Raw genomic sequence first — 15,714 nt, 5'->3', positions numbered from 1 at the left:
CATAGAATTTGTTTTCACAGTCCACTCTAAATCGTGAACTTTTTCCAATTTTTCCACTTCAGAGAGCATTTTTTTAGCCTCAGTTGAAGAGATTGGAAAATTCCAGCTTACTGTCGATGAAGAACCACAGTGAACGAAAAAAAAAAAGAAATGTTTTTTCCAATGTAACTGCATTATTATGAACATGTACAACGTCTTGACTTTCTGTTTGAACTGCAAACCTCAGCCTCCTTTGAGCTGGTTGCCTACATAGGGTTTACCATGGTGTATGTACACAACCTGTGGTAAAGAAAAAGATCTTACACACACACACACACAGGCAGAACACTGTGGAGGCTGTGAGCCGCATGTGCCCTTTGCTGCAGGTTTCCTGCTGTGCTACACAGAGACCAACGCTCTTTTTCCTCCCCATATCCCTACTGCTCCCACATAGCGATCTGCCAGGAGATGAGTTCTTTATTTATCACACAAACTGCAAAATAAACATCACTGACTGTCTTTACTGAGTAATTCAGGATCAAATCCCCAGCACACGGCGATGCATTTCTGTAAAACAGAAACTTAAATCTCTTTTTGAACTGAGAAATCAAGCAGAACACGTGTAGCAGGGAAGGTAAGATATGGTGAATGTCGCTCTACGGCATGACTTTAATCATATTTGCCAACATTCAAATAACATTTCATCCTGCGGGTGGAAATGCAAATATTTCAGTCAAGAGCATTCCTACTGATGCACAGAACCACAGCCCAATTCATCAGAAGAAAGAAACAGAGGAGGAAAGGAGGAAAGCCCGAATAATTTTTCATCTTAAGCTTTGACCCAGATACACAATCTTTCATAAAAACACACACTGCTGTCATTGTGGTTGTTTTTTTTGTCGTGAATGTTTGTGTGTGGAAGTAGGATGAATTGTGGAATTTAATTAGAGGCAAGCCACACCAGCAACAGCAATGCAGCGCATTATCGTTATGGAAACTTCACACGAGGCACTGTACATAGGGCTTCTTCTGATCGCTATGGAGACGCAAAGAACGAAAGGAGAAAACTGATTGATTTAGCTTTAGCTGAAGAAAAATTTATAGCCCACATCATCATTCTACTACACTCCTCCTCTACATTACCATTGAGATTTTATAGGAACCATGTTACAAGTCAGACATTATGGCCACCTTCCTAATATTGTGTAGGTCTCCCTTGTGCCTCCAAAACAGTTCTGACTCATCAGAGAATGGACATTCTGAGGGTGTCCTGTGGTGTCTGGGAACAGAATGTTGTTAGGGGGGCCTTTGGGTCCTATGGGTTGAGGGGAGTGGCCTCTGTGGATCAGGCTTGTTCCAGTGCATCCCACAGATACATGATCAGTTTGGGATGTAGTGAATGTAAAGGCCAGGTCAACACCTTGTGCTGTTCTTCACGTTTTTTGAGTTATTCCTAAACCATTTTTGTGTGTGTGTCTATGTCAGGCTGCATCCTGCTGGTGTGTGTGTAATTGCTATGATGTGGGGGTGCCTGGTCTGGTCTAGGTGGGTGGTACATGTCTAAGTAACATCAACATGAATGCCAAGTCCAAAAGTTTTCCAGCAAAACACTGAATTGTCACAAGATGGTCAATGTTATTTACTTCTCCTTTTAATGTTGTGGCTGATCGGTGTATATTCAAGTGAATGTTACTAATGAATAAATGTACCTTTTGGAACCCACAGATAATAAATTAATTACACAAAAATCCAAATGCTTCCCGAGCTCTCCACAGAGGAGTCCTCATGTAACCAGAGTGAGAGCTGTCTGTTTTATGGGCTGCACCAGGGTTGATTGCCGAAAGGAGAATGTTCAGTTTAGGGCGATCAGAATCACTTCTCTGTTCTTTGCAGATGATACGGTTTTGTTGCCTTCCGGACACCATGACCTCCTACATGCACCAGGGTTTAAATCTGAGGCCATGGTTCTCTTAAGGTCCTGTTCACAATCGAGGGTAAAACGCAGCATGTATTGACAGGTGGACAAGTGCAACGTCTGCACTAATGCTGCTGTATCGAACCATTGGGAACATCTACAGAATGTTCACCCACGGTCATGACCTTTGGATATTGACCAAAAGATTGGCATCAGAAATACAAGAAGCCAAAAGTACGGAAAACATAGGGATGACCAAGAACATACTCAAGAGATTGAATATCTGATCTGGTTTAAAGATCCCTAAGTTAAAAGGGGGGTGTTGCTGGGAAGAGCAACAATATTCAGACTACATTACTTAGCATGCTGTCATTGGTCTCTGCGCCAGACGAGTGACAGAAATTGGATGGATGTTTCCTCCAGTGCTACAGACGAAAACGGAGGCCAAGTTGTCTTCTTCACATTTTCATTAAACTGCCGCCTATCAGTCAATTAGGTTGTAACTAATCAATTAAAATCCAATCATTGTCAGGCGCCATAACCAATCAGCTTCGTGATGGAAGGTCTGAACATCAGCAGGATGTCTCCGCCTTTTCCAATGGAGATAAAATAAGGAGGACGGCCCGGCAAGGAGAGGAGAAAAAGAGAGAGGTCGCTCCCAAGGACTGTTCACAAGCAGCCAGCCTAATGACAGAGGATAAGAATCAAGGCTAAAGGCAACCTTGATGAATATGGTAATGAAGGTACACACACACACACAAGCTGCATCAAATGCTCTTTCACATGCACAGTACACTATATTTATATTAACTTATCTTCTTTTTAATTTTACATTACTTCCACAGTGTTACGTTCCTTCAGTTTTAGCAAATGTCTTAAAGATCAGAGGCTTTGATAGAATGCTGATCTTCAACATCCGGGCTCGTCCAGGAAGACTGAATAAAAAGAAATGAAGCGTACAAAGAAAGATGAAAATAGTTCAAAGAGAAACAACGTTGCCATTGTTCTCTGTTCATTGCTTGGAGGCCAGCTCGGCGCCGGGCCACTTAGATTGTTCCTAACGAGATTAACGTTTTGAGGAAACCTAATGAGGCTGCACCGTTAATGAAGGTGGATCAGATAAGGGCGATGCAGGGAGGTTAACAAAGGCGAGTTAAGGCAGAAAAAAGTTAGGTTTTGTAACAGAATTTTAGTTCCCATCTCTGAGCAAAAAAAATATGCGTCATGCACGAGGATGCTCTGTTGGCTTTCATAGCTCTAAATGTTTCTTGTTTTCTGGGGGGACGAGCCATCAATGCGGCATGCCGTGGAGTGTTAACGCAAAAAAAAAATCAGTGCACGAGTGTGTGTGTGTATCATTAGCTGAGGTGAGAGAAAGTCTATTAGGTAGGCGGGAGTTGTGAAGGTAATCCCCTTGATACGACTGCTGCAAAACCACATTACTTTCTTTCTGTCTCTCTCTCTCCTCATCCCTCTATCACTTTGCCTCATCACTGCAGCCGCCTAATGATGATGAAGCTGTGGACTCAGCAAAGGAGTCAGAGGAGCATTACCTATGTTGCACACACGTTGGTCCCGTGTAATGGTTGCGGGGTGAGGCTTTATGCTCCAGCTATCAGCACTCCCTAATAGCCCGGTTAGAGCAACGGTGATTGGTACAGTGTGTAATTTGTGTTTGGGTGTCTTTTGTGCGGCATATTTGAGATGATCCCAGCAGCAATGAGCGCTAGGCGCGACTTGGCTGAGGCTCAGTGCTATGTTGATGGGTTGGACTTACGCTTAATCTAGTAGAAGGGTTGCAGTCACACTAACATACAGTATATATACACTATATTACCAAAAGTATTCGCTCACCTGCCTTTACTCATTCTATGAACTGAAGTGCCATCCCATTCCTAACTCATAGAATTCAATATGATGTCGGTCCACCTTTTGCAGCTATTACAGCTTCAACTCTTCTGGGAAGACTGTCCACAAGGTTGAGGAGAGTGTTTATAGGAATTTTTGACCATTCTTCCAAAAGCGCATTGGTGAGGTCACACACTGATGTTGGTCGAGAAGGCCTGGCTCTCAGTCTCCGCTCTAATTCATCCCAAAGGTGTTCTATCGGGTTCAGGTCAGGACTCTGTGCAGGCCAGTCAAGTTCATCCACACCAGACTCTGTCATCCACGTCTTTATGGACCTTGCTTTGTGCACTGGTGCACAGTCATGTTGGAAGAGGAAGGGGCCCGCTCCAAACTGTTCCCACAAGGTTGGGAGCATGGAATTGTCCAAAATGTTTTGGTATCCTGAAGCATTCAATGTTCCTTTCACTGGAACTAAGGGGCCAAGCCCAGCTCCTGAAAAACAACCCCATACCATAATTCCTCCTCCACCAAATTTCACAGTTGGCACAATGCAATCTGAAATGTACCGTTCTCCTGGCAACCTCCAAACCCAGACTCGTCCATCAGATTGCCAGATGGTAAAGCGTGATTCATCACTCCAGAGAACGCGTCTCCACTGCTCTAGAGGCCAGTGGCGGCGTGCTTTACACCATTGCATCCGACGCCTTGCATTGCACTTGGTGATGTGTGGCTTGGCTGCAGCTGCTCGGCCATGGAAACCCATTCCATGAAGCTCTCTGCGTACTGTACTTGGGCTAATCTGAAGGTCACATGAAGTTTGTAGCTCTGTAGCAATTGACTGTGCAGAAAGTCGGCGACCTCTTTGCACTATGCGCTTCAGCATCCGCTGACCCCTCTCCGTCACTTTACGTGGCCTACCACTTCGTGGCTGAGTTGCTGTTTTTCCCAAACGCTTCCATTTTGTTATAATAGAGCTGACAGTTGACTGTGGAATATTTAGGAGCGAGGAAATTTCACGACTGGATTTGTTGCACAAGTGGCATCCTATGACAGTTCCACGCTGGAATTCACTGAGCTCCTGAGAGCGGCCCATTCTTTCACAAATGTCTTGTTTCACAGTCTGCATGCCTGAGTGCTTGAATTTATACACCTGGGGCCAGGCCAAGTGATTAGAACACCTGATTCTGATCATTTGAATGGGTGAGCGAATACTTTTGGTAATATAGTGTACGTCCTTCAAGGAATCAGTTCTTGGAAACTGAAAAGAAGCAAGCAAAGAAGTGAGGAAAAAGAGGGAAAAGCTCTGCCTGCACTGGACTAGCATTACCTAGGGCTGATGATCTGTGATCTTAATCCCATGCAACTTGACCATGTCCATAATTTGTAGGTCATTTGCAGTAAAAAAAAAAATTACACCGCAAAAGACCTAGTGTATGTTTCCAAACATAGAGGTCCGGTGAGGATACCTGTGCTGCACGAATCATCTCTGGGATTTTTTTTATTTTTATTTTTTTTTAGGTTATTCTCCGTCTAGAAGGATGTCACTACACAGCATGAAGACATATTCAGAGAAAAAATCTCAAAACCATCAGAAAGGAGAAATCTCAAAGGATGATAAGATGGGTGACATGCACAAGAATGTTTTTGTGTGTTGGATTTTATTTATTGATGCACTAATGTGTCACGTCAGCATGGGTGAAGATGATTTACATACCGCCACATAGATCAGGAATTCTCTCCGGGGATCATTACAGTTTTATGAAATCATGTATTTCTTCAAATATATTTTTTTATTATTAACTTGAATCTACAAAGTAACTCAAACTGCCAGACAGTCTGTGAAAGGTATAATATTTACCTCTGACATGTAGCAGAGTGAAAGCAAAGAGTAGCAAACTCTTGCTATTCAGTCAGTCGATTCCAGGAAAACAAAGAGTTTGCTTATCCTGTGAAAATGTGCTGCATGCGACACAGGTGCGGGGGTCATTTCTAAATCCCTGGGTAATATTAATCCCGTGTGAATAGGGCTAAAGACAAATGATGTGGAAGGCAGAAAGAAGAATTCGTCTGTCAATAGCTGCAGCTTTCATCAGTGCTCAGAAACAAACAAAAAAAAAAAACAGTGAACAGAACACTGTATAGAACAATACAAGCCGTTTTACACTACAATTTGTGGTCGGTTGAAAAGTTTTAGATAATTACTGTTATGGTTTCTTAAATGATACATAAGGCGGCTACAGTATATCCATGGCAACTCTTTAACACAAACATAAAGAGGATTTGTGCATGCAGAACAGCAGTTAGCAATAAAGTTTTCCTTCGGGTAAAATACTAAAGTTTTAAATTCCACTATATCCTACCTCTATACACCATGGCTGGCCTTAGTTTCATAAAGACTTGGATAAAGAAACAATTTTCTACATTCTTTCTTAAATCTGTTAAAACTGGAAGATGTCATTGACTACCCCCATGGTTTGAACAGGTTATCAGTTTTATGTTATGTTCACTAACATAACCAACATAACCAACAAAGACACAAAAGGGCAAGTTGCTGTTGAGGTGTTGTTAAAATGCTCACTGAAGTTGTCGTCCATTTAAAATGAAGTGCTGAAACCAACACGTGATTGGTTGACACATCTCTGGAGGGCTATTTTGATTTGTAGCGGGTCATACCTGTCACGCAGTGACAAGGTTCTGGCGTCAGTTTGTGGCTTTGCATCAGCGCTTTCATTGACAATGACTTGTAGTGAGCTGCTCTCCAGCATCGAGTCAACATCGCATAAGCCTTGTGTTTAGGTGTATACTGTAAATGTTCAAGTTCATCCACTTCAACTTAGACCATGAGATCACAGATGTTCACCACAAAAATGAAGTAACAAGTTCCCAGAGCCCGGCTGCATATTAGAACTTTTTAAATGAGCCCTTCCGGCCCAGTGAGGCTCATGTGATTTGCGTAGCGTGACAAAGTCCTAGTAAATCACTGTGTGCAACGAGCAGTGTTAATGGCTCTATAACTTAAAGGAGACCTGACATCCAATCACACACCGCACTTCCTCTACCAATACAGGCTACATATATTAATGTTTTCAATTATTTAACCTAATTATCAACCCCCAAGGACAAAAGACAGTTCTGTATTATAAAATAAATAAATAAAGAAATGGATACCCATGTTGATAAATCAAGGAAAAGGAAAGAGGAAACCAACTGCCTTTCAGGCATGCTAATGTTTGTGTCTGCTTTCTGCTAAATAACACCCAGTGGATATGTACTGTATGTGTCCATGCTGCTTACCGCAATATGTATCCCCTGCAGCAGATGGATAAGTGTGCTTGAGCTCATAATGAAAGCAGATTTAGAGCAGACAGACACTGCACATCAGATGAACACATACGCGAACGCACGCGGTAAAAGCGTAGACGCCGCCATTGTCTCCCATTAAGAGCTATGAAAATCTCATTAATGTGCATTAGCGTGTTTGGGTGGGGATTTGGGTGGCGAGAAGATTGAATTAGGTCTGAGCTCACTTCTACTCCAAACAATTATTTGCCTTCCGTCGGCCTATTAAAAAGCAGCATCCAGTGAAGATTACGGCATGGGAGAAAAATACTGACAGCAGCATGTCACTCCACGTTTGTGGTCTTTAGGCAGAGGATGGTTACAGTGGTTGGCTTGCCGGAGTCCCTTAATGAGTGGGAACGAGATGATCCGTGGGAAGCTCAGTGGGCTCATGAGTCTGCAGCATAGCGGATGTTAGATCACATCTCAGGAATGAAATCAACAGTTAAGTGCACCTTCACTTATCTCTCTTTCTATCCCAGCCTTCTGCTCCCTCCCTCTTGTTAAGTATGTGTGTGAGTTTTGTGTCCTCAGGTCTCCAGTGCTTGCATTTAATTCAACTCTACTGTTGCAGGCCTGGGGGAGTCATGCTTGGTTAAACTGTGGCCTATATGTTGACTTAAGTATTCGGTGCTCAGCTCATAGCAGAGCAGTGTGAGTTTATGTGTGCGTCTGACTGAGAAAAAGGGAGAGAAGTCAAAATAATCAATACACGTGAGGCCACGTACATCTCTTTACAAATAACAATCATCAAAAACAACAAGGGTCCTTCTAGTTTCAGGCTGCATATACAGAGAGTGTGTGTGTCCAGACCTTCTGGGGCAGCTGGAGGGTTGCAGTATAGCTGAATGAGCAACATCACCTCATAAAAATAAGCCAAAGTCACAACATACAAGTCTCTTTAAGTCCCCCCCCCCCCAATCATCTAGATGAAGGCAAGTTGGTGATCAGAGAGAGACAGAGGGAGACAAATCCAGGTCAATAACAGGTCAACCAACCTGAGGAATGGGTGGAAAACATCAGAGAAAGAAAAGCATATTGTATGCAGATTGTGACGGCTTCACATGTGCGCCCACAGGTTAGAAGACGGCACTGGCTTTCAGGGCTATTTGGATATTTGAAATCACACAGAAAAAGAAAATTAAGACTGTGCGTCACACACGGAGGGAGCAATCACTAATGCGACCTCTCTGACCTTCTTCTCAGTGCCCAACCACTGGGCCCTCCACAAGACAGAAAGCACTGGGGGAAAGAAAATGTCAGGGAAAATTTCTACAAGCTTCCTTTTTGACAGCGCTTCCTACCTGGACAATGGTGCCGAAATAACCCACTCTGCAGCCCACTCGCAGATGGCGGGAAACAGAAAGCAGCCAGGCTGTGCATATTGAACAAATGTTGATACAGCGGCCCACGTCGTTGCACTTACTGTACGATGCAAAAAATAGCCTAATTGCATCTTTGATATCTGCTCCAAACTATTTCCAAAGCTGTTTAGCCACCTCCTCTGTATTGTCGTCTCACACGCATGCTGGGATATTCTATACCATTTACACAGACATGTTTGTTGGTAATCAGCGCAGATGTTGCTCTGCTGCTTTACATTGCTATGGCAGCAGTAACTGAAGTCATTTCAACGCTCATTTCGATTCAAGAGTAATCCTTGATCTGAGCTGAGATGCGCGTGTTTTCAGCACTGTAGATTGTTAAAAGTATTCCGCTCTATCTCCCTCTCTCTCTCTCTGCAGCCCAATTACATTGCTCCCACTTCAATTACAGACCCAAATATTGATTCATTCAGCACACATGAGGAAAAACGGGTCCAGCTGGGAATCACGAAGACGCTGTGTTTTAATTTTTTCCCAAAGAATAAAGAATATATTTAACGGAGATTCACTCTGTTTCATGCACATCTAATGATATCACACATTCCTGCAGACACACGTAAAGAGGAATTCATACAGACGCAGAGGACACATATTAACACAATCTTTCAAGAATATTCTTTATAACATTGTGTGTGTAAAAAAAAAAAAAAAAGATTACACAATCAAATAAACTACAAACAGTGTCATAACTGCTAATAAAACACGAATAAATTGCATCTTTGGTGATTTCCTAACGTAATTAGCAGAAATCCCCTCACAACAGCAGAGCCACTTTTCAGCTAAAATGACCATTTGTGCTTTTATGAGGCATGTGATCTCCGATCTCCGTTCCACTGCATGTAATTATTGTTTCTCTTATGAGGCATAGACAGCTATTGTTATTCACACTCGCACACACCATATTCTACTGTACCCTCTCCGCATCACTGGCTCGTGAAATCGACTCATCAGTAATAGGTAGGTAGAGAGAAAGAGAGCTGGAGAGAACGAAAGAGGCAAAGGATGGTGGAGGGGTGGGTGTGGAGGGGTGGCAGGTACGATAATGCACAAAAAGGCAGAAGAGTGAGGAAAATAAAAGAAATAAAGGCAGAGTGAGAGGCCCGATGAATTCCCGGTGAGCTGGCTGATAATACAGCTTATTACGGTGCTGGGTTCCTTTTATGAAACCAAGCTGTATTACAGGCTGCGGAATAAAGGGCGAGGTACAAAGAGAAAGAAAGGGCCAGGCCTCAGACATTGCTGAGTATATGAAGGATGGTATTGGAGGCCAAGTATTGATCGCGGTATGCATCAGCTCAGCTCTAGAGAGTTGATCAGACGACTTGGAAGAAGCTCAGAAGCGCACACACTCACACAGCAAGCGGGCGGGAGTCAATAGTGAGGTATCAGTCAGTGTGCTAATGCGGTTTGGTCCTAGCGTAGGTCTGGATTAGGAGAGCTGTTTCTTATCCAGAATAGAAATTTAGTGAAATTACCCAAAATGGGAAATAGAGAGACATCAGTAGATGTAATTTAGATAACGGTTTTGTCGTGTCTGTGCAGAAATCAGACAACATTGGTGGATATTTTTCTCAAAGCGTAAAGATCAGCTAATGGCTCCATGTAGGAAACATAAAGCCCATCTGCAACAATAAATCAACTATCAGTGTCAAAGCTCAGGAAAACCATATATCATCGTGGTTATTTAAAAGGTGAACACTCAAAAAACGCCTACTAATCTGATTCATCCAGCTGCGTGGGTGTGGTTTGTTCACATTTGACTGATGCCGCTGGCAACGTAAGCAAGCAACTAAACAACTCTGAATGTGTTTTTGTGGAATGACATCAGAGAAAGCACCACCCGCTCGCTGACTCAGTGACAAACAAAACACCACATCTTTCATTTGGAAATAAGAAATGTTTGCGTTTTAAAATGCTGGTAAAGTCATCCAACTTAAAGGAGTTCAGTGAAAGCAGTCATCTAATAGCGTATGAGTCACACGTCAAGTCATGTCACCGCAATACCATACACTGATATTGGCCTTTGTTTCATGCCGTGATAGACCACCGACACCTGTCCTTAGCCGTTTCCCTGACCATCATGGGAGTCATTTAACAGCATTAAATGACACCTGAAATGTGCCCGCAGTGACTTGCTATATGATAAAAGAGGTGAGCTCATTCAAGTAGAACATATGTAATTTATAGTTCCCTTAAATCGTGGTGATTTGGGGTGGGCTGGTAAACATGGATTGAAGTGATCAATCCTTAGCTTAAACCGGAGGCAGTTTGATTGGTAGGCAGGGAGGGGGAGTGAACTTTCAGACAACTTGCACGTAATGCACACTTCAACCTTTTCTGTTTCACATGTCGACTGGGAACATACTGTACATGCACACACACGCACAATTGTGTGGTCTCAATTTCCAACTCATTTCGCCTTCATCGCTGCGGCTCATGGCGATCTCGGTGAATATCGTTTGATTGAAGGGATGTAATCAAGCCAAGACATGCTGATTGAACTCCTTCTCTGCCTGTCAGCAGCGCAAACACAAATAGAGTAATTGAGGAAGATTGAGATTTCATAATGTGCAACTGCTGCATTAGTAAATGGCAACCGCTGCACTTTGCCTCTATTTAGTTTAATTGTTTTTTTCAGAACGACTAGAATCCTTGATGTGTTAAGATTTGATTACTGCTGCAATTTGAAATAGATTTCTTTTTAAAATTTCTCCATGTCAAGTTATTTCTCCTTTATGTAACAATATGTACATGGTGTCTCAGTGTTCTACTTCTTTACAGTTTCACAAACTGCCTAGCTCCCATGGCTTATTTCTTTTTCCCATTGCCATCGCCATCGATCTTTTCTTGTCCTTATCCTCCCTGTAATACACCTTTTTAAAATACAGGGGCCGCAATAATAAGCTTCCCCTCTGATGGTGATGACTGATAGAAGAGTGGGCTGGTCAAGGCAGAGCAAAATGGGCTCAGAATTGGGATGAAGGAAACGTACGAGGGGAGAGATGATTCACACAAGCGGTGCGTAATGTGCATAAAGGCCAGAACACAATGGTTTTCATGCTGCCCGTGAGCACATCCACGGCGCATATACAAGCTGCTGACGGCGCATTGAGAAGCTGCAAATTAAATCCCTGCAGGATTTCTCACAGAAAATGTACCCATAGAAAATGTCACATATCCATGACAATGCTCGCCTTAGGAGGTGACCAACAGCCCCGTCTGTGTCGTTGTGATTTATAGGTAACCGGGCATGTGTGCGTGTACAGTATGCGTGTCAGTGGATGAGAGAGAAAAGGCGGGTTAGAGAGTGGTCATCGATCTGCACCAACGACAGGACTGTGGATAGTGATTATAGCGGGGGGAGGACGGATCAGTTCCTCTGATTAATCTACCACTCTCCTTCCTGGGTCACAGTTCAAGAATGACCATTTTACACTTTTCACTGCCAAAAAGAAACAACAAAAAACACACCAAGGGCCATAAATCTATGGTGTGTATGTGTGTTTATTAGTACTGTATTGTGTGTACACGTGCTAGTGTGTCGGACTTTCTTCACCCAGATTTCCGGTGCCGTTAAATAATTCAGCGACGCTGCTCTCTGCTCTGGAAATATTAGATGAAATATTGAAATGCTGAAATTGCAAGTAAAAAATCATCACACAAACAAGAGTGGGGCAGCCACGGGATGACACAAAGAGAAGAGAAGAGAAGAGAAGAGAAGAGAAGATGATACTTTTAACAATGTGTACATTTCTCAAATCTCATATCTCCACTTCCTGAGAAAAAGGCGATCCAATAATAAAAAATAACGCAGCGGCTTATTGCTTTCGCTCATTTTATTGCTTGTTTGTGTAAGCAGCCATTTGCATATTTAATATGCAAACATGTAGATGGCGTTTACCACGCAGCCTCATTTTGGTGACCCTCTGTAAATGGGATGATGTACGTATAAATAAACTTCCCGTGCACATAAATGAGTATGTAGTGTTCCAATAATTTAGTTGTAGCTGCTAATTGGCTATTATATTGTCCATTGTAAACTGTTATGGATGTGCACACCAGCATTGTGCTGGCTCTTGAATTTAATTTCCCTTGGAATAATAAATGTTATCACATTGCTATTGTGTTCCTTCTGGGCTCTTGCCCAAAGCAACATGCTGTAAGTGTTTTTGTGGTGTAATACTTGTCAGAACTCTTGCTTTGGCTTTGCTCAGCTATGAGAGCCTACAAAGCATCATGGGGGATTTCAGGATGATTTGGGTGAAACTGTGAAGCTGCTCGGCCCTTTGATCTTCCCTCACCCGCCGTCCTCATCAGCCCCTTTGTTTATCCTCACCTAAATCAGTCCCCACTCTCTTTCCCTGCCTCTCGTCTCCCGTCCTCCATCCATCTCCTTCTCTCTTTTTTTTCATGTTGGCACCTTGGAGTGGGCACCCCTGGCTGCGGAAACTGCCAGATAGCCGTGCGGCCTCTGGCCTTGCCCGGCATCATCATTTTTGCTTTTGACACATTTAACCTCAGGCAATAACACTCACTCTGTGCCATTCTCCATCCTTTAATCTATCTCTGCCTCCAAGCCTGCAAAAATCTCTGTCTTTCAGCCCCCCTGCCTTTATCTCTCTTCCTCACCTGCTTTTTTCTCCAGCTGGTGCCAGATGTTGGCCTCTGCTGCACTTTTGTCTCATCGCCCCCTGCAGAACTTTCATGCAGCATATCGGCCCATTTATCTCGGACAAGTGCTTCACATTCACTTTACAACAACACTTATCTCTACTGGCCCCCCTAATCACCCACCCCCACCCCTCCAATCACCCTCATACCCTCTGATCAATAGCTCTCACGTGGCAGACAAACAACAGCAGCAGCCAAACATTTGTCAGGCTACAGTGCACTGTGGTGTTTTTCCTCACAGTCTAATGCAATGACTAATTGGATTTAGAAATTGATTTGGGGGTGGGTGGGGGGAACTGTCAAGCAGTCTGGATAGAAGGAAAACTGAGAGGGCTAGTGATGGATGCCTAAATGGGGTAGAGCCCACAAGCAGGCTGACAACACAAGCTGGCCTGCGAGTCGCGCATGACATTTCTCTCGTATGGCGCTTTATAAGCTCCACCTCCAATCTGTAACCTCTGGAAAGTTTGTTGTTGTGATCACTCCACACTCATCCCATGTGATGTGTTTAGTTCAAGTGAGAGCCTTTACTCTGTACCCTCCTAAAAGGATTAGCAGTTGACAGGAAATTAATCAGCAGCTGTTTTCATAGTTGGTTAATTGTTTCAGAGCTTCCAGCCTCTCCAATGTTCAAATTAGTTGTTTTTTTTGTTTGTTTGTTTTTTTTGCTTGCCAAAAGAAGCAGCTCTGGGGAATTATAATGCTAATTTACTCTTTTTTTGACGTTATTTGAAAAACAAGACTAAAACGCTACAGCTATATTGGACACAGAGAGAGATTTTGAGCTTTCTGCCGACTTCAGTGTGCCGTAGCATTATCACGCCAGCCACACTGACATGGACACTATTCCGCTGAAAATCAAAACAATCATCCAATCAGAGCAAAAAGGCCTCATGTAGCCACCTAAGTCGGAACAAACAGACACGATCAGAAGGAATCTGCAGACTGAGAGGGGTGGGGTAAACCTTTAATAATTTATTTTGTTCTGTATAAAAAGAGTAGTCCCTAATATCCATGTCAATTTTTAATCCAATCTCCGTGGTTGGAATAAATCCATTTATTTGTGGGGCAAAATTCATGCGATGCGGCTAGGGAGGGACGGAAACAGGGGACGTTGGTAAGAAAACAACAAGTTATGAAGAGATGAACAATGCCCGAATCAAGCAGCGTCGTTAAACACATGGGTACACCTCAGGCATCTTGTTCTGTTAAATGAAATCAATCATATTTCTGGCTGGCTCAGTGCTCCACAATGGAGATTTGTACTTTCCGCATGTCAAAAAAAGTTATATTTTGATTGGTGTTTTGGGGCATGTAAACACATTCACCTCATCAGATCATTTCATGTAGACAGTCAACTCTGATCAGAATGTTTTCAGCCAGGTTGAAGATATAATGTCCGTTTAAACGTATCCGCTGTCAGGCCGAGAGGAATGTAATTTGTTTCGGAAGTAAAATTTTGATCTGCTTACGTCACCAGGAAGATGAGCAGATCAAAGTTTTACATTCATCCTGAGGGGAACGGGATAGTTTAGAAATGCCGAGACATTTTAATAACCTTACGTGTTAACCTTAAGCTGATGGCGCGGGAGTAAAAGTCAAGAGATGACCAAATTCATCCGCATTAATCATGAATGCCAGAAGTTTCGTGCCAGTACATCAAGTAAGTGTTGAGATTAATGGACGATATAATAACTATTATTTAAATCCACATATTCACTCATAATCAGCGTTTCAGAAATAAAAGCAATTCTATTTCTGAATTTAAATGAAGCAATACCATACCATATACAGGACAAAATCAAGACAATAGCCTCGTTTACAGTATCCTAAACAGGATGCTGAGGGCGGATGCGAGGTTATTTCCAAAAGGATCAGTTTGCAAGCAACCTTAATGCAGTGATAGGCTGAGACTGTGGATTTAGATTATTGTTATTGTCAAGGAGAACAAGCTCCTCTTGAACAAGGTAATTCTGCTAACAATAGCCACTGATTATCCCCGGCACTTATCTCTGCAGAGGCTGAGTCCCTTCAGTCCCCTTAAGTGTGTGCAAAATATAAATTGAAAAAGCGAAAGTGGTATATATATATGAGTTTATAAAACCGGTACCAGCATGAGGTGAGTGTACAAGACTAAGAACAAAGGGCCCGTGTACACTGTCGGCTTGGTTTCCTGCTGGTTTTAAATGTTACTGATAGAACAAGGACATGATACATGACCTTTCACCAACGGTGTGAGTCAGGACAGAGGCCGGGGGGAGCGAGGTGTCATTTGGCAATTGCCATGGTGATGATGTGGTGGTCACAGCGATCTGTGGCTGCCCAGATTTGCGCCACCCGCTGAGGGGCAAGTGGCCTGGCATTGCTCGGCCTCATATCGGGCCTGGCACTGAAGCGGTCAAGTGGACATGGCCAAAGAGGCTTAGGCTGTGTGTGTGTGTCCATGTTTAAAGCTTGAAAGCAGAGAGCACTTGCAGTGGGTGCACCCAGAAGAGATCAAGAAAAGTCTATGTGTTAAAAATGAAGTAGACCATTGAAACATACAAAAACCTGCACAGTGGGATCAGGTTTTCAAAT

At 43.0% G+C, this 15,714-nt stretch overlaps 1 protein-coding gene across 1 annotated transcript in view; it reads right to left on the bottom strand.

The window, feature by feature from the left end:
- Positions 1–15,714, bottom strand: part of LOC311498348 (calsyntenin-2-like) — a gene marked incomplete at its 5' end in the record, with an annotated part of 268,748 nt that overhangs the window by 196,286 nt on the left and 56,748 nt on the right. The gene's annotated exons all lie outside the window — the stretch shown is intronic.

This window comes from Chelon labrosus (genome assembly GCF_963514085.1).
Source record: "Chelon labrosus genome assembly, chromosome: 13".
In the NCBI taxonomy this organism is placed as follows: Eukaryota; Metazoa; Chordata; class Actinopteri; order Mugiliformes; family Mugilidae; genus Chelon; species Chelon labrosus.
Note: the sequence above shows the minus strand (reverse complement) of the source record. Positions and strands in the feature narration are given on the sequence as shown.